This window comes from Bos grunniens, chromosome 11 (assembly GCF_055505025.1).
Source record: "Bos grunniens cultivar Pamir isolate PY7600 chromosome 11, Bosgru_T2T1.0, whole genome shotgun sequence".
Classification (NCBI taxonomy): Eukaryota; Metazoa; Chordata; class Mammalia; order Artiodactyla; family Bovidae; genus Bos; species Bos grunniens.
This window is the reverse complement of record NC_141175.1, coordinates 77401797-77420081: the sequence shown is the minus strand read 5'-3', so window position 1 is coordinate 77420081 and position 18285 is coordinate 77401797. Positions and strand designations below refer to the sequence as shown.

Here is an 18285-nt window from a genome sequence, read left to right as displayed (position 1 = left end):
TTGATATACCCAAATATTGTTCCTGAAACCTTGGAGGAGTTGAACTGTTCAAAGAAACCTGCTCCTGCAACGAAGTCAAGTTCATTACATTTTCTTATACTCTACCATATCCTGGAATTCATGTTATTTTAGTTTGGTGTATGGAGCATAACTGTCTAACAAAGTTCTACTTCTGACATTTCTAATTTTCCTTTCTTCCTTACTTTTTCTCCCCCATCACTTCTTATCCAACTCTGCCTTCATTCTTTCTATGCATTTGAGACTCAATTTTACCTGTAAATAAGGTCTTATCCACTTTCTATTTTCCAGAAAGTCATCACATTCTCTGGTTCTCTCTCTTATTCTCTTTTGTAGATCTTTGCTTTTGTTTTAGTATAGAGGACGGGAATTTAAATATATCAATTCAGACATCTATTCTGAACCAAACAAAGCAGGAATTTTTAAAAAGCTTCCTTCAAACTCCACTGTCTGCTTGAAAGCATTTTCCAGTTTTAGCAAACTAGGCAACTCTTAGTTTTCTAATGAGCTAGAGACAGGTGAGAGTAGTCTATTATCCAAATCGTAAAACCAAACTCTAAAATCTGTCAAAAATGGTGTTCACCACTGACTCTGTTATAAGATACCTCATCTAAAATCATGACCTCTACATCATATCTGTAAGTCCCGGCTAAGAAGGGGAGGGACTGAAGGAAGACTCAGTGTCCTTGGCAGAGCTACAGGGCTAGACTTCTTAATGGCTCATCCTTTTCGTGTTGTCCCAGAGAACTGACACTGCCAGTAGCCCAGGGGAAGGCAGGATGCCCCAGCAGTAAAAATTTGGGATTCCGACACTTTGTAGCTGTGTGATTTTTTTTACTACTTCATTTCTTAAGCTTCCACTTCCTCATCTGCAAGGTAGGGGTGATAACAGCGCCCCTCTCATAGGATTGTTGCTGTTGTGTTAGTTGCCTAGTCATGTCCGACTTTTTGTGACCCCATGGAATACTAGAGTGGGTTGCCATTCCCTTTTCCAGGAGATCTTCCCGACCCAGGGATCAAACCTGTGTCTCCTGTATTGCAAGGAGATTCTTTACTGTCTGAGCCACCAGGGAAGGCCCATGGTTTTGTTATGGTGGTTAAATGCAATAATATATATAAAGCCAACACCAACACTTGGTGCCAACACACAGTAAATATCCAATAAATGTTAGCTATTTTTATAAAGAACCTTGCATTCTGAATATATACTGTCCTTTATGGGAAGTCTCAGGAAATAAAGTATATGGTTCTCAACCTTGTGGAGTTCCCAGTCTAAGCAATGACCAATATTTTCACTCTGTGGAGCGTCACATATAGCATGAGTTTAATGGATATCTGTTGTATGTTAAGTTGCTTCAGTCGTGTCTGACTCTGTGCAACCCCATAGATGGCAGCCCATCAGGCTCCCCTGTCCCTGAGATTCTCCAGGCAAGAACACTGGAGTGGGTTGCCATTTCCTTCTCCAATGCATGAAAGTGGAAAGTGAAAGTGAAGTCGCTCAGTCCTGTCCGACTCTTAGCGACCCCATGGACTGCAGCCTACCAGGCTCCTCCATCCATGGGATTTTCCAGGCAAGAGTACTGGAGTGTGGTGTTGTATAAATAGCTGAATAACCTTTGGTCTTGATGGAAGACCTGGCTTCTCCCCTCAGGGAATACTCAGATAAAGAGAAATAAGATACATATTATGTAAACAAGGACTGAGTATGCACTCATATGATAATTTATTCAACCAATATTTGTTACTCATTGGCTATATGAAGAAATTATATTAGGACATTTAACAAAACACAGTTCCTGACTTCAAGGGGTTTAAAGCCTAGTTGATAAGATTTGTGACAAAGAGTTGAAAGTGTTAGTTGGTCAGTTGTGTCCGATTCTGCAACCTCATGGACTGTAGCCCGCCAGGTTTCTCTGTCCGTGGAATTCTCCAGGCAAGAATACTTCTCCAGGGGATCTTAACCCAGGGATTGAACCTGGGTCTCCTGCATTGCAGGCAGATTCTTTGCCATCTGAGTCACCAGGAAAGCCCTAGATAAGATAAATACATTAAAGTGAGGGTATTACTGACCAGCTGGGACAAGGCAATTTTCAAGTTGCCTCATTCCCATGTCTTTCCCTGGTTCCCATCTATTTCTCATGTGTCTGGCAATGTTTATTTCCAAGGTAATAATAATAAAAAAAAATCAAGCAGACTGTGTCTGAAAAAGAAAAATGGAGATGGGTACACAGCTCCCTAACTGTCTGGATAAACCCATGGATTTAATCTCCCTGAAGGCAAATAAGCTGTCCAGAGAAACACATTGTTCCCACTGACTTCCTCACCCTGACCATTCATTGACTTCTTTCTGTGATCGAAACTCTTCACTACATTAGTCAACTTATAAATACATACTTCCAGGGAAGTTGGAAAAATCTTTTGTTTGTAAACTCCACCATTACCTCAAACTCAGTGTGTTATATTTCCAGAGGTAGAGAATGGTGTGGAGAAAAAAAATGAAACTAGACAAACATGAGATCAAATCTCATCTCATCTTCTTTTTAGATGAGTGACTCTTGGGCAAGTTAATTTAAGCTGAGTCTCAATGTCCTCTTAAAAAAATGAAAATAACAGTGCAATGTCAGAGATTGATAGTTTTTTCCTGCAAATCCAGCCTATCCTTCACCATGGTGTTACAACAGTTTTTAGCTGGTCATGAGGTTGCTTAGATAGAACATGCCTTCCATGGCCATGCGAATGAATTCTGGTTAAAGGGATGTTGATGGAAGCAAGTGCTGGTAAGTGTTTAACTATTAATAACTCACACACACACACACACAAACTCACAAAGTGCTACATATAAGGACATATGTTCAATGTTGATTTTACTGACTTCAATGATACATAATTTATAAATAATAATAGAGTATTCAGTGATGTATCATAAGCTCTTTACAGCCAGCTGAATATTACAGGCTGCTTTGGCTGATTGTTACTGAGCTCTCATATCTGCATGCAACCTGTGGTTCCAGTGCAACCATGATTTGACAAACGGAGCTCCATTCCAATTCACTCTTTTCCTGATAAATTTATTGTCATTAAATCTGAAATGTGATCTACCATTAAACTATTTTTATCCTCATATAAACTGTACTCATTAAATTGAAATTTCTTTCCATGTTAGCACCACATATTTCGGAACCTCATTATCTGTCAGTGAGGTGAGTGACTATTGTGCTGAATCGGATAATAGTTTTCAAATACTAGAAGAATATTTCCTTTATGTTCTGTGCTATTCATAATGTGATGGCCACAGACATACCACGTTTTTAGTTTAATCTACATTTTTTACGTTTTTCTCCATTATTTTTTTAGACAAGTAACAAAATAATAGATCAAACTCTGACTTGTAGCATTTGCTGATTTCTATGATGTAAATATTCTCATCATGACTGAGTTCAAACTACCAGCATGAGGTGACTGACCACAGAGTTGGGAAGAAATATGCAGTGTTTTCATCATATAAATGTGATAAATATGATTTCATATGTTAGCTGTTTGGAATTCTTTGAGTTGTCTCTTTATAGTTTCTTACCACTTTTACCATTGGTTTTTTTCTCTCTCTTACATGTAAGAACTCTTTGTATGTTACCTGTTATATCTATCACTAGAAGATAAGCTCCATGAATGTAGGAATACCATATAGACAAATAACAAAATAATAAATCAAACCCTGGCTTCTAGTATTTGCTAAATGTTTTATTCATCATGGTACCCAGTAGCATCTATTGCGTAAAAGGTGTTCAAACAAATGTTTGTTAAATGTTGCAAATATTTCCACAGACTATAATTTTTATTTTATTTATGCTTATTATTTTTTGCCTTTTCATTCATTGATTCTGAGCTTTCTGTCCTATTTAAGAATGCCTCTTTCATCCCAAGGTTGGTTATCCTCCTAAGTTTTCTAAAAGCTTTATTTTTTTTGTTACATTTAAATGTGGAATCCATCTGGGATTTATTTTCGTATATGACATGCATTTCTTCCAGATGGCCAGCCTATTGTGCTTCTTCTGTAAATAAATTATTTTTCTTTACTAAACTGAATTTCTACCTTTGTCGTACATTAAGTTCCCATGTATGCTGGACTCTATTTTTGGTACTCTAATTTGTTTCATTATGAATATTTCTGGAATTTATCATACCCTTTGGTATACTGACTTTATAGTAATTACAGCATAATAACAGAGTACAATTGTAGTATTCCCTATATACTGTCCTAAACAATTTGGATTTAACCCTCACAAACCTCTTGTCAGATCGCTACTATGGTTGTTTCTATTGTTTAGTTGCTAAGTAATATCTGACTCTTTGCAACCCCATGAACCGCAGCACACCAGGCCTCCATGTCCATCATCAACTCCCGGAGTCCACACAAACCCATGTCCATTGAGTCCGTGATGCCATCCAACCATCTCATCCTCTGTCGTCCCCTTCTCCTCCTGCCTTCAATCTTTCCCAGCATCAGGGTCTTTTCCAATGAGTCATCCCTTCGCTTCAGGTGGCCAAAGTATTGGAGTTTCAACTTAAACATCAGTCCCTCCAATAAACACCCAGGACTGATCTCCTTTAGGATGAGCTGGTTGGATCTCCTTGCAGTCCAAGGGACTCTCAAGAGTCTTCTCTAACACCACAGTTCAAAAGCATCAATTCTTCAGTGCTCAGCTTTCTTTACAGTCCAACTCTCACATCCTTACATGACCACAGGAAAAACCATAGCATTGACTAGACAGACCTTTGTTGGCAAATTACTTTATGTGTTTGTCTCTGCTTTTTAATATGCTATCTAGGTTGGTCATAACTTTCCTTCCAAGGAGTAAGTGTCTTTTAATTTCATGGCTGCAGTCACCTTCTGCCATGATTTCGGAGCCCAGAAAAATAAAGTCAGCCACTGTTTCCATTGTTTCCCCATCTATTTGCCATGAAGTGATGGGGCCAGATGCCATGATCTTAGTTTTCTGATTGTTGAGCTTTAAGCCAACTTTTTCACTCTCCACTTTCACTTTCATCAAGAGGCTCTTTAGTTCTTCTTCACTTTCTGCCATAAGGGTGGTGTCATCTGCATATCTGAGGTTATTGATATTTCTCCTGGCAATCTTGATTCCAGCTTGTGCTTCCTCGAGCCCAACATTTCTCATGATGTACTCTGCATATAAGTTAAATAAGCAGGGTGACAATATACAGCCTTGACGTACTCCTTTTCCTATTTGGAACCAGTCTGTTGTTCCATGTCCAGTTCTAACTGTTGCTTCCTGACCTGCATTCAGATTTCTCAAGAGGCAGTTATCTTTCTCCTTCTGACTTGCTTCACTCTGTATAATAGGTTCTAAGTCCATCCATGTCATTAGAACTGACTCAAAGGCACTCCTTTTATGGCTGAGTAATATTCCATTGTGTATATGTACCACAACTTCTTTATACATTCATCTGTTGATGGACACCTAGGTGGCTTCCATGTTCTAGTTATTGTAAATAGTGCTGCAATGAACAATGGAATACATACGTCTTTTCCAATTTTGGTTTCTTCAGGGTATATGCCTAGGAGTGGGATTGCTGGGTCATATGGTGCTTTTATTCCTAGTTTTTTAAGGAATCTCCATACCATCTTCCATAGTGGCTGTATCAGTTTCCATTGCCACCAACAGTGCAAGAGCATTCCTTTTTTCTCCACACCCTCTCCAGCATTTATTGTTTGTTGACTTTTTGATGATGGCCATTCTAACCAGTGTGAAGTGATATCTCATTGTAATTTTGATTTGCATTTCTCTAATAATGAGTGATGTGTTTTTATGTGTTTGTTAGCCATTGGTATGTCTTCTTTGGAGAAATGTCTGTTTAGGACTTTTTCCCACTTTTTGATTGGGTTGTTTGTTTTTCTGGTATTGAGTTGTATGAGCTGCTTGTATGTTTTGGAAATTAATCCTTTGTCAGTTGTTTCATTTGCTATTATTTTCTCCCACTCTGAGGGAAGGTCTTTTCACCTTGCTTATAGTTTCCTTTACTGTGCAAGAGCTTTTAGTTTAATCAGGTCCCACTTGTTTACTTTGTTTTTATTTCCATTACTCTAGGAGGTGGGTCACAGAGGATCTTGCTTTGATTCATATCATCGAGTGTTCTACTTATGTTTTCCTCTAACAGTTTTATAGTTTCTGGTCTTACATTTAGGTCCTTAATCCATTTTGAGTTTATCTTCATGTATGGTGTTAAGAAGTGTTCTAATTTCATTCTTTTACATGTAGCTGTCCAGTGTTCCCAGAACCATTTATTGAAGAGGCTGTCTTTGCCCCATTGTATACTCTTGCCTCCTTTGTCAAATATAAGATATCCATATGTGCATGGATTTATTTCTGGGTTTTCTATCTTGTTCCATTGGTCTATATTTCTGTTTTTGTACCAGTACAATACTGTCTTGATGACTGTAGCTTTGTAGTATAATCTGAAGTCAGGAAGGTTGATTCCTCCAGCTCCATTCTTCTTTCTTTGGACTGCTTTGGCTATTTGGGGTCTTTTGTGTTTCCACATGAATTCTGAAATTTTTTGTTCTAGTTCTGTGAAAAATGTCATTGGCAATTTGATAGGAATAGCATTGAATCTGTAATTGCCTTTGGTAGTATAGTCAGTTTTACAATATTCTTCCTACCCACGAACTTGGAATATCTCTCCATCTTTATGTCATCTTTGATTTCTTTCATTAGTGTCTTATTATTTTCTGTGTACAGTTTTTTTGTCTCCTTAGGTAGGTTTATTCCTAGATATTTAATTCTTTTTGTTGCAATGGTGAATGGGATTGATTCCTTAATTTCTCTTTCTGATTTTTCATTGTTAGTATATAGAAATGCAAGTGATTTCTCTGTATTGATTTTGTATCCTGCAACTTTGCTAAATTCACTGATTAGCTCTAGTAATTTTCTGATACTATCTTTAGGGTTTTCTATGTACAGTATCATGTCATCTGCAAACAGTGAGAGCTTTACTTCTTTTCTGATCTGGATTCCTTTTATTTCTTTTCCTTCTCTGATTGCTATAGCTAGGACTTCCAGAACTATGTTGAATAATAGTGGCAAAAGTGGATACCCTTGTCTTGTTCCTGATCTTAGGGGGAATGCTTTCAGTTTTCATCATTGAGAATAATGTTTGCTGTAGGCTTATCATATATGGCCTTTACCATGTTGAGGTAGGTTCCTTCTATGCCCATGTTTTGAAGAGTTTTAATCATAAATGGGTGCTGAATTTTGTCAAAGGCTTTTTCTGCATCTATTGAGATTATCATATGGTTTTTTATCTTTCAGTTTGTTAATATGGTATATCACCTTAATTGATTTGCACATATTGAAGGGTCCTTGCATCCCTGGAATAAACCCAACTTGATCATGGTGTATGAGCTTTTTGATGTGTTGCTGAATTCTGTTTGCTAAATTTTGTTGAGGATTTTTGCATCTATGTTCATCAGTGATATTGGCCTGTAGTTTCTTTTTTTGTGCTGTCTTTGTCTGGTTTTGGTATCAGGGTGATGGTGGCCTCATAGAATGAGTTCCTTCTTCTGAAATTTTTTGAAAGAGTCTTAGAAGGATAGGCATTAGCTCTTCTCTAAATGTTTGATAGAATTCTTCTGTGAAGCTGTCTGGTCCTGGGCTTTTGTTTTTTTGGGAGATTTTTGATCACAGCTTCAATTTCAGGGCTTGTAATTGGGTTGTTCATAATTTCTGTTTCTTCCTGGTTCAGTCTTGGTAGATCAAACTTTTCTAAGGATCTGTGCATTTCTTCCAGGTTATCTATTTTATTGCCATATAGTTGTTCATAATAGTTTCTCATAATCCTTTGATTTCTGCATTGTCTATTGTAACCTCTCCTTTTTCATTTCTAATTTTGTTGAGTTGATTCTTCTCTCTCTCTTTCTTGATGAGTCTGGCCAAAGGTTTGTCAATTTTGTTTATCTTCTTAAAGAACAAGTTTTTAGTTTTATTAATCTTTACTATTGTTTCTTTAATTTTTTTTTCATTTATTTCTGCTCGGATCTTTATGATTTCTTTCATTCTACTAATTTTGGTGTTTTTTTCCTCCCTTTTCCAGTAGTTTTAGGTGTACAGTTAGGTTGTTTATTTGATGTTTTTCTTGTTTCTTAAGTTAGGATCGTCTTGCTATAAACTTCCTTCTTAGAACTGCTTTTGCTGAATCCTATAGGTTTTGAGTTGTCATATTTCATTGTGATTTCTTTCTAGAAATTTTTTGGTTTCCCTTTTGATTTCTTCAGTAACCTGTTGGTTATTTAGAAATGTGTTGCTTAATCTCCATATGTTTATGTTTCTTACAGTTTTTTTCCTTATAATTGATATCAAGTCTCATAGCATTGTGGTTGAATAAGATGCTTAATACGATTTCAATTTTCTTAAATTTACTGAGGTTTGATTTGTGACCCAAGATGTGGTCTATCCTGGAGAATGTTCCATGTGCACTAAAGAAGAAGGTGTATTCTTCTGCATTTGGAATGTCCTGATGATATCATTGAGATTGATCTTATCTAATGTATTATTTAAAACTTGTATTTCCTTATTAACTTTCTGTTTTGATGATCTGTCCATTGGTATGAGTGGGGTGTTAAAGTCTCCTACGATTATTGTGTTACTGTCAATTTCTCCTTTTATGTGTGTTAGTGTTTGTCTTATATACTGAGGTGCTCCTATGTTGGGTGCATAGATATTTACAATTGTTATGTCTTCCTCTTGGATTGATCCCTTGATCATTATGTAGTGTCCTTCCTTATCCTTTGTAATCTTCTTTATTTTAAGGTCTATCTTGCCTGATATGAGGATTGCTACTCCAGCTTTCTTTTGCTTCCCATTTGCATGGAATATATTTTTCCATCCTCTCACTTTCAGTCTGTATGTGTCTTTAGGTCTGAAGTGGGTTTCTCATAGACAGCACATATATTGGTTTTGCTTTTGTATCCATTCAGCCAGTCTGTGTCTTTTGGTTGGAGCATTTAATCCATTTACATTTAAAGTAATTATTAATATGTCTGTTCTTATTGCCATTTTCTTAATTGTTTGGGGTTGATTTTGTAGATCTTTCCCCTTCTCTTGTATTTCTTGACTATTCAAGTCCCTTTAACATTTATTGTAAAGCTGGTTTGGTGGTGCTGAATTTTCTTCACTTTTGATTGTCTGAAAAGCTTTTTATTTCTCCATCAAATTTTGAATGAGATCTTTGCTGGGTAGAGTAATCTTGGTTGTATATTTTTTCCCTTTAATACTTTAAATATATCCTACCATTCCTTTCTGGCCTTCAGAGTTTCTGCTGAAAGATCAGCTGTTAAGCATATAGGGTTTCCTTTGTATGTTACTTGTTGCTTCTCCCTTGCTGCTTTTAATATTCTTTCTTTGTGTTTAGTCTTTGTTAGCTTGCTTAGTATGCATGTTGGTGTGTTTATCCTTGGGTGTATCCTGTATGGGACTCTTGGACTTGATTGACTATTTCTTTTTCTGTGTTGGGGAAATTTCAACTATAATCTTTTCTAAAATTTTCTCCTACCTTTTCTTTTTCTCTTCTTCTTTTGAGACCCCTATTATTCGAATGTTGGTGCCTTTGATATTGTCCCAGAGGTCTCTGAGACTATCCTCAGTTCTTTTCATTCTTTTTACTTTATTCTGCTCTTCAGAAGTTATTTCTACCATTTTGTCTTCCAGCTCACTGAGATTTGTTCTTTTGCTTCAGATATTCTGCCTTTATTCCTTCCAGAGTATTTTTAATTTCAGTAATTGTATTGTTTGTCTTTGTATGTTTATTCTTTACTTCTTATAGGTCTTTGTTAATTGATTCCTGCATTTTGTCCATTTTGTTTTCAAGGTTTTTGATCATCTTTATTCTGAATTCTTTTTCAGGTAGTTTGTCTATTTCCTCTTCATTTATTTGGACTTCTGTGGTTCTAATTTGTGCATTCATTTGTGTAGTATTTCTCTGCCTTTTCGTTATTTTCTTTAACTTATTGTGTTTGAGTCACAGTCCACTTCATCTCCCTAGGATGCCTTCCAACACTGTGCTGATCTGGACCTGCTGTGGGGGCAGCCCAGATTCTAATCTGGCCCTACTCCTATGTGTTCTTGCTTCCAATATCCACAGCTATCAGAACTAGTGTGTTTTCTTTTGTGGGAGCTCTCAATGTCCTTTTATATATTCCTCAGACACAGAGTCTGCCTAGTTTTTCATGTGGATTTAATCTTCAGCTTGTACAGCTGGTGGGAAGGTTTTGGGTCTTCTTCCTTAGCCACACTGCCCCTGGGTTTCAGTTGTGGTTTTATTTCCACCTCTGCACGTGGGTTGTCCACTGGGGTTTGCTCCTGAGGCTGCCCTGGAGGACCTGGGTTTGCCCCTGTGAGGGCCAGGTGTGGAGGTGGTGCAGGTGCTTGGGTCTCAGGGGTTCTGGCAGCACCAGGTACTCAGGGGAGTTGGCAGCTAAGGCAGCAGGAAATACAGTGCTCTAGAAGGGTATGGCAACCAGTATTGGCCAATAGGCTCCAGTATTCTTGCCTGGAAAACCCTCTGACAGAGAAGCCTGGCAGCCCACAGTCTACAGTGTCGCAAACTTTTGGACATGATTGAAGCAACCCTGCACACATAGACGCAAGATTATTTTTTGCCTATTGCAGCTCTGCTCCAATAAGAGTTGAGCATGAATGTGGTGCAGCTGTTTGGCTTGTGGGGACCTCGGCACAAAGTGTGCAGGACTGCCTCTGCCCCAGAAGTTATTGCCCTATCAGAGTCTTTTTTCAAGCCTCTTGTAGCTGGTGATCAGAAGGCCTCTTTGGCCAGTCTTTCTCTGGAGCTCTGCCTGTTCAGGCACTTGCCTGGGGTCCTTCTCTGTTGTTCAGTATGTCAGGCACATATATGGGCCCCCAGGCTGGGGTCCTACTCTGTGTTTGGCACATCAGTCACTTAAAGGAGCACCCTGGGTGTCCTACTCTGTAGTTCTGTGCGTCAGGTGTTTGATGGGCTAGGCTTTCTATTATTCAGCTGTTGATGCTGGTGTATAAGGAAAGAGAGGCTATGGTGATGGCTCCACCCCTTACTCAGCAGTATAGCCTTGCTTTCGTGGCTGCCCGGCTTTCCTCCACAGGCATTTCCCACCACAGTCTCTTCCCTCACATCCCCTCGATCCATCTCTCTGCAGTCAACAGTGGCCCTCACCTTGAGATTGCTCCATAATCCCTAAACTCCAATTCCCAGCCACTGAGCCTTCCAGGGGACGTGTGTCCCTGTCTGGGGTATGTATGGCTGCAGCAAGAACTGTCTGATTCTCATTCCATTTAGGCTGCCACAGATCAGCTGTTTCACTCTCAGCCTTAAATGTTTCTCCTCTGACTCAGACAACTGCCCAGTGTGGGGATCAGACCCCTGCTTCAGTTCCCCAACCCACCAAGGGCAGGCCCAGTCCTACTAACACTCCTGATTCTCCCCCCAGTTGCATTGTCCTACCGAGTTTTGTGTGGTTCTATGTATTCTTTTACACTGGTCAGCACCCCTGTCCACTCTCACCTGATGTTCTGCATGCACTTCTGTGTCTGAAGGTGTATTCCTGATGTAGAATGTATACATATATCTATTCTTTTTCAAAATCTTTTCACATTTAAGTTGTCACATAATATTGAGCAGAGTTCTCTGCACCATACAGTAGGTCCTTGCTGGTTATCCATTTAAAATATGGCAGTGTGTACATTTCAATCTCAAACTTCCTAATTATTTCTCCCCCTCTGCCTTCTCCTCTGGTAACCATAACGTTCTCTAAGTCTGTGAGTTTGTTTCTGTTTCATAATTAAGTTCATTTGTACCATTGTGGTTTTTTTTTTTTAGATTCCACATGTAAGTAATATCATATGATATTTCTCTGTCTCTAACTTATATAAAGGGCTTGAGCATCCTTGGGTTTTTGGATTCTGAAGGGGGTCCTGGAACCAATCTCCTGAGGATACCCAGGGATGATTATATTCCTTCCTTAGTATTACGGGATGGTCTATGCTTTTCTTGTATATTTCTTGTTGCAAAAAGAGAATCTTCCACTTCTCTAAGAAACACAGGTTCCTTTTAGTGAGAAATAGTATTTCAAGACCATATTTTTGAGTACTGGATTAGTTCACTGCTATTGGCCTGGATATTGTTTCTAGGCATTTCAGTGAACTCAACTAGGTAGTATATACATCAACACCCACATTTGTGTTTTCTAAGGTGAAATACCTCATGAGTTTACAATGATATTTCCAATTCAAATTCAAGTCTATAGGCTTTTTTCTTAGCCTCTTCTATATTACAACTGTATCTCCTTTCTTCCAAACTATGAATCTTGATTCTCAAGGGAACGGGGGATAATGGAATTAAACATCTCTTGACTACTCATTTGTTTTATTATATATATCACATGTACAATAGTCTCAGTTAGCAATACTATGTACTGACAGTAACTATAATTTTTTTTGCGTTATGCTCTCCCTATACTCCCTTATCTTTTTATCATTGTGCTATATCTACACTCCCTAAGAATGTAAGCATTATATACTAGACTCTCTTCCTTTTAAGGCTTCCCTGGTGGCTCAGCTGGTAAAGAATCTGCCTGCAATGCAGGAGACCTGGGTTTGATCCCTGGGTTGGGAAGATCCCCTGGAGAAGGGAAAGGCTACCCACTCTAGTATTCTGGCCTGGAGAATTCCATGGACTGTATAGTCCATGGGGTTGCAAAGAGTTGGACACGACTGAGCGACTTTCACTTTCTTCCTTTTAACCTTCATTTAGTCTTAGTTCTATTAAATGTATATATTCTGTGCTTAATGTTCATTAGGAGTCCTTATCGCAATCCATCTCTAATCCTTTAGATCGAAGTTCATTCTTTAGTAAATTCCTTGGGAAGGGCTCATGGGTACAATATTGCTCGAATTACTGCATACTGATAATCATACATCTATGCACTTGAAAGTCAGTTTTTCTGAATATAAAATCTTTGGCCTACATCTTCTCTTTTTGAGTATCTTAAATATCTTACTTCGCTTCTTCTGTTATATGGTGGTAGTGTTGAAAAATCTGATGCTAATCCAATTTTCTTAACATTACAAATCACTTACTATTTTTGCTTAGAAGACCAAAACATGTTTTCTTTCTTTCTTTGAAAACAATTCTAGAATATGACTGTTTTGTTTGTTTTGAGTTCATATTCTCAGAAACAGATGTTTGCTGTAGCTTCAAATCTTTTTTTTTTTTTTTTTGCTTCAGGAAAGTTTTCTTCAGTTAGTTTTCAAACATTTCTCCTGTTCTCTTGCTGTGGTTTTCTTTCCTAGGATCATTATTGTCTACATGTTGGCTCTCAATTGTCTGTATTTAATATGTGTCACATTCTCTTAAATCATTTTTATCTCTCCATTTATCTTTATTAAAGATAATTTTCTTATTTAAAAAATATTCCTTTTCTTCACCTATTCCTCTCAAGGCATAATCTACTGTGTTTATTGATTTATTGGTTCTACATTCATCTGCAATTTTTAAATTATTATTCCTTTCTTTCTCTTCTTACTTTTGGACCACGCCACAGAGCATGAGGTATCTTAGTTCATGTGGTATCTTAGGTATCTAACCCTAACCAGAGATCAAACCAGTCCCTCCTGCAGTGGAAGCATGGAGTCTTAACCACTGGACTAACAGGGAATTCCCTTTTCTTTCTTTTCTGAGTTCTGTCAACTCATTTCTAATTTTTTTCTAAGTTTGATTTATATTATTCTTTCAAATATTTTATTATTTTCTTGATGTCTTTTAGCTCATTTTCAAGCATTTTGGACCATTTTTATATATTCTGTGAGCATATCTGAGTGCTTTCATTATCTATAAAGTGGACTTCAATGTATGGTTCAAGATCCTTTTAGACACACTGAAAGGGAAAAGCTATTATCTATTTTCATGCTCTTACGAAGATGTTATTTTTCTCTTTCACTGTATTGACATTTGCACTGATAATTCAAAGCAAGGATAGGCAAAATTGCTAGTTTTATCACGAATTAAGGCAGTGGCACCAAAAGGTATTAGTAGTCATTTTAAATGCATTTTTAAAAAGCCAATTTTACTTAAGAATGTCCTTGATGAAATATGAAAAATTATTAATTTTATTAAAGTTTGTCCCTTGAATACACATTTTTTAATGTTCTGAGTGACAAAATGGAAAGTACATATGAAACACTCAGTTCAGTTCAGTTCAGTCACTCAATCGTGTCCAACTCTTTGTGACCCCATGGACTGCAGTTATGCCAGGCTTCCCTGTCCATTAACAACTCCTGGAGCTTACCCAAACTTATGTCTATTGAGTTGGTGATGCCACCCAACCATCTCATCCTCTGTCATCCCCTTCTCCTCCTGCCTTCAATCATTCCTAGCATCAGGGTCTTTTCCAGTGAGTCAGTTATTCGCATCAGGTGGCCAAAGTATTGGAACTTCAGCTTCAGCATCAGTCCTTCCAATGAATATTCAGGATTGATTTCCTTTAGGATGGACTGGTTGGATCTCCTTGCAGTCCAAGGGACTCTCAAGGGTCTTCTCCAACACCACAGTTCAAAAGCACCAATTCTTTGGCACTCAGCTTTCTTTATAGTCCAGCTCTCATATCCATACATGACTACTGGAAAAACCAAAGCTTTGACTAGACAGACCTTTGTTGGTAAAGTAGTGTATCTGCTTTTTAATATGCCGTCTACGTTGGTCATAACTTTTCTTCTAACAGCAAGTGTCTTTTAATTTCATGGCTACAGTCACCATCTGCAGTGATTTTGAAGCCCCCCAAAATAAAGTTGCTTCTTGGCCTTTTGGCTAAGATCAAGTGTAGTATGAAACACTAGCTGCATACTAAATTGTGATGGTTCTTTCCAGGAAAAGTATTGAAATGTTTGAATTGCTAACTGAACTAATCAATAATTTTTAAAGTAGAATACCATCTTTACTTGAAAGAATGACTAACAGGTAAGCCATGGTTATTCAGAATTGAGTGTTTTATAGACATATTTTGAATATGAACTAAAATATGCCTGAAACATCATGAAAAATAACTTGTTTCCAGTGATAAAATTTAAGTTTTCAAGTGAGCACCTGAATTTTGGAAAACTTATATTTGCCACTGGCTTCCCTCGTGGCTCATATGGTAAAGAATCTGCCTGCAATGTGGGAGACCCAGGTTTGACCCCTGGGTTGGGAAGATCCCCTGGAAAAGGGCATGGCTACCCACACCAGTATTCTTGCCTGGAGAATTCCATGGACAGAGGAGACTGACAGGTTACAGTCCATGAGATCCCAAAGAGTTGGATATGACTGAGAGACTACATAGTTTCACTTTGATATTGCAATTTCCTAATACTTAAGTACTATTCAGGTGACACTGTGGTGAGATTTACAAGTGTGACTTTTTGCAATTGTTTAGTGAATGTGTCAACCTTTGAAAGATCCACATAATTCAGTGAACTGATAGTATCCAAAGGATTAATGTATTGTTATAAAGTTATGCATGAGTAAAAGATTCATGCAAAAATAAAATAAATCATGTCAAAGCAATCTTGAGATAAAAGAACAAAGTTGGAGGCAACACACTGACTTCAGCCTATACTATAAAGGTACACTAATCAAAACAGCAAGGTTCTGGCACAAACACAGATACACAGATCGATGGAAACAGACTGCAGGCTCCAGAAATAAACCCACTCACTTGTCAGTTAATCTACAACAAAGGAAGCAAGAACATACAGTAGAGAAAAGACAGCTTCTTCAATAAGCAGTGCTATGAAAACCGAATAGCTACGTGGAAAATAACTTTTTCAACACCATATACAAAAAACTCTCAAAATTTAGAAAAAAGACAAAATGTAAGACCTGAAAACATAAAACTTCTAGAAGGGAACATAGGCAGAACACTTTTTGATGTAGCAATTTTTTTTTTGGATCTGTTTCCTAAGGCAAAAGAAATAAAAACAAAAATAACAAATGAGACCTAATTGAACTTAAAAGCTTTTGCACAGCAAAGGAAACCATTGACAAAATGAAAAGACACCTATTGAATGGGAGAAAATATCTGCTTAGTGAAATAAATCAGACAGGGAAAAAAATTACTCTATGTTATCATTTGTATGTGGGATCTGAAAAATAAAAGAAATCAATGTATATAACAAAACAGAAACAAGCAAACTTACAGATATAGAGAACAAACTAGTGGTTACCAGTGGGGAAAGTGAAATGAGCAGGGACAAGATAGGGGTACTGGATTAAGAGATATAAACTACTATTGAGGGAGTGAGAGGGAGACTCAAGAGAGAGGGGATATTTGTATACATATAGCTGATTCCCTTTGTTGTAAAATAGAAGCCAACACAACATTTTAAAGTAATTATATGTCAATAAAAAAAGAGATATAAACTACTATATACAAAGTAAATAAGTAATAAGGATATATTGTACAGTGATCAGATCAGATCAGTTGCTCAGTTGTGTCTGACTCTTTGCGACTCCATGAATTGCAGCACCCCAGGCCTCCCTGTCCATCACCAACTCCCGGAGTTCACCCAGACTCATGTCCATCGACTCAGTGATACCATCCAGCCATCTCATGCTCTGTCATCCCCTTCTCCTCTTGCCCCCAATCCCTCCCAGCATCAGAGTCTTTTCCAATGAGACAACTCTTCGCATCAGGTGGCCGAAGTACTGGAATTTCAGCTTTAGCATCATTCCTTCCAAAGAAATTCCAGGGCTGATCTCCTTTAGAATGCACTGGTTGGATCTCCTTGCAGTCCAAGGGACTCTCAAGAGTCTTCTCCAACACCACAGTTCAAAAGCATCAATTCTTCGGTGCTCAGCCTTCTTCACAGTCCAACTCTCACATCCATACATGACCACAGGAAAAACCATAGCCTTGACTAGACGGACCTTTGTTGGCAAAGTAATGTCTCTGCTTTTGAATATGCTATCTAGGTTGGTCATGACTTTCCTTCCAAGGAGTAAGTGTCTTTTAATTTCATGGCTGCAGTCACCATCTGTAGTGATTTTGGAGCCCAGGAAAATAAAGTCTGACACTGTTTCCACTGTTTCCCCATCTATTTCCCATGAAGTGATGGGACCGGATGCCATAAACATAACTATTATTTTGTAATAACTTTTGATGGAGTATAATTTATAAAAATATTGAACCACTATGTTGTATATCTGAAATCAATATAATATTGTAAATCAACTCTAATAAAAATTAGAAATGAAAAAAAATAAACCAATAGATTAATAGAACAGAATTTGTAAAGTTCATTAACAGAGTTTCATATTCTGAGTTAGCAACTAACCTCCTAGCAATTATCAATTGCGAAGGTTTGGTGTAATATCAAAGAGGAGTATTCACAACTATCTGAAAAGTAATTAATACACCTCTCTCTTTTACAACTACATACATGTTTAAGAGGAGAGTGAAAAAGCTGGCTTAAAACTCAACATTCAAAAAACGAAGATCATGGCATCCAATCCCATCACTTCATGGCAAATAGGGAAACAATGGAAACAGTGACAGACTTTATTTTCTTGGGCTCCAAAATCACCACAGATGGTGACTGCAACCATGAAGTTAAAAGACGCTTGCTCCTTGAAGAAAAGCTATGACAAACATAGACAGCACATTAAAAAGCAGAGACATTACTTTGTCAACAAAGGTCCATCTAGTCAAAGCTATGGTTGTTCCAGTAGTCATGTATGGATGTGAGAGTTGGACCATGAAGAAAACTGAGTGCCAAAGAATTGATAATTTTGAACTGTGGTATTAGAGAGGATTCTTGAGAGTCCCTTGGATAGCAAGGAGATCAAACCAGTCAATCCTAAAGGAAATCAGTCCTGAATATTCATTGGAAGGACTGATGCTGAAGCTGAAGCTCCAATTCTTTGGCCACCTGATGCAAAAACAGACTCATTGGAAAAGACCCTGAAGCTGGGAAAGATAGGTTGAAGGCAGGAGGAGAAGGGGACAACAGAGGATGAGATAGTTGGATGGAATCACTGACCTGATGGACATGAGTTTGAGCAAGCTCCAAGGGCTGGTCATGGACAGGGAAGCCTGGTGTGCTGCAGTTCATGGGGTTGAAAAAGAGTCAGACGTGACTGAGCGACTGAACTGATCTGTTTAAGACCAGATTTTGTTTTTTCATTTATTTTGACTAGAATAGCACATCACAACAGATGGAATGCAGAAGCAGA

General features: G+C 37.9%; 1 pseudogene; it reads left to right on the top strand.

Moving 5' to 3' along the window:
* Positions 1 to 14863: 14863 nt before the first annotated feature.
* LOC147363341 (U2 spliceosomal RNA) lies at positions 14864 to 15031 on the top strand (annotated as a pseudogene).
* The last annotated feature ends 3254 nt before the right edge of the window (positions 15032 to 18285 follow it).